Here is a 1,627-nt window from a genome sequence, read left to right as displayed (position 1 = left end):
GCCCTAGGAGCCCACCTGGTGAAGAAGCTGGTCCTGGTGGTGTTCTCAGGGCCTGGGGTGTTGCTGGCAACACCAAAGGCTGGCCCAGAAGTTGCTGACTTTGGATTCCCCGCCCCTCCCCCAGGGTGTCCAAGCCTGGGGGGGTGCGTGGGGGACTGACTAGGAGGCTGAGCTCCACAAGTACAGCCAATGCACTCTGTCCCCTCAAAACAGGTTCTAAGGAAAGGGGGAGAGAGAGAGAGATAGATAGATGGATCTGTGCTTCTCTGTCTGCTAGAAAGTCTTCCCTCGTGTTCCTCTCAGGCTGGGACAGCCTTCCCTGTGATGAGTGCTCTGTGTGCATGCATGCGTGTGTGCATGTGTGTGTTTGCCCCTGATGTCATGGGCGGGACGTGTCTGATGTCAAACAGGCGCCCTTGCGGGGCGGTTATGGGCCAGAGAATTCCTGGGACAGAGGGTGTAGCTGTGCTGTTGCTTCCATTGTATTAGAAAGACTCCTGTGGAAGGTGAGGATGCTTAGGACAGGACAGGGTGCCAAGGATTTTGGGGGTCAGGTTGGCGAGTGAACATGTGTGTAGGGTTGGACAGCCAATGAGGCTAGACTGGGGCAGAAGAAGAGAGAGTCATATTTTACTTAGCAGGGAAAATGCCACTATCAAGAAGGTGGTTTTCCCAGGATGAGGCTTGACCATTGCCCTGCAGTCCTGCTGACTCTTGCAATTTCCCCAAATGTGGAAAACCCAACTGCCTGACTTGTGATGGGGAGGACTGCCTTCATGCTCTTTCCCTGGTAAATGACAGGATGCTCTTTGTATTCTCACACATTTTTATCTGGTAAGATGCATTTTGGTCTTCCCAGTTACTTAATGAATGCATGGTTTTTAGCCCTTTTGATTATATTGCTGCTTGGTGAAATAATGTAAAATTTCCTTGGTAATTTGACCTACATTAGTTGTACAACTGGATCAGAATATATATACATTCCTCAACTGTCAATTGTCCTTTTAATTCTCATTCCAAATAAAATTTGGTCATGTTGATAAAAATAACAAAAACAAACAAACAAAAAAATAAAGAAATGAAGAACCACGGTAAAAATGTGTTCCTCACCTTTAGGTGATGTTCCCTCGCACTTATAACATGAAGGACGCTGTGAAGGGCATTTCCCAACTACAATAGGTTTTTGCTAACACACTCTTCCTGAGACCATGGGGTGTGTTCTTTCTGGCTGCAAGGAATAAAATCCCCAACTTGTTTCCTGGGAGGTGTGTTCCTGATGATTTGGCTTTAGGGAATTGCCATCAGCTTAGCCCTGCCATGGTGGCAGGAACAATTTTCACACGTGTGTGGTGTGGCACATTTCCTGAAAATGAACATACTTTTTCAAGGTAAGATTGCTCCCTGTACTTCCTCTGTTCTTATCCCTACTGTTTTCCTAACTATGGTAAATTGTATAAAGGAAGAATTGAGTTATCATAGATGGGGTTTGGGATTTAATAAGAGCTTTTGGGGAGCCTCTGTGGCTCAGTGGGTTAAGCCTCTGCCCTCAGCTCAGGTCCTTGGACGGAGCCCCACATTGGGACCCCTGCTCGGTGGGGAACCTGCTTCTCCCTCTCCTTCCGCTGGT

At 47.7% G+C, this 1,627-nt stretch overlaps 1 non-coding gene across 1 annotated transcript; it reads left to right on the top strand.

Annotated features, from left to right (window-relative positions):
• The first annotated feature begins 625 nt into the window (after positions 1-625).
• LOC131828226 (U1 spliceosomal RNA) lies at positions 626-789 on the top strand. The gene has a single exon (XR_009352295.1). It is a non-coding gene; the product is annotated as a U1 spliceosomal RNA (small nuclear RNA).
• Positions 790-1,627: the final 838 nt, after the last annotated feature.

The sequence above is a fragment of the Mustela lutreola genome, chromosome 3 (assembly GCF_030435805.1).
Source record: "Mustela lutreola isolate mMusLut2 chromosome 3, mMusLut2.pri, whole genome shotgun sequence".
Classification (NCBI taxonomy): domain Eukaryota; kingdom Metazoa; phylum Chordata; class Mammalia; order Carnivora; family Mustelidae; genus Mustela; species Mustela lutreola.
The sequence above is the reverse complement of the archived record's forward strand: the minus strand, read 5'-3'. Positions and strand labels throughout refer to the sequence as shown.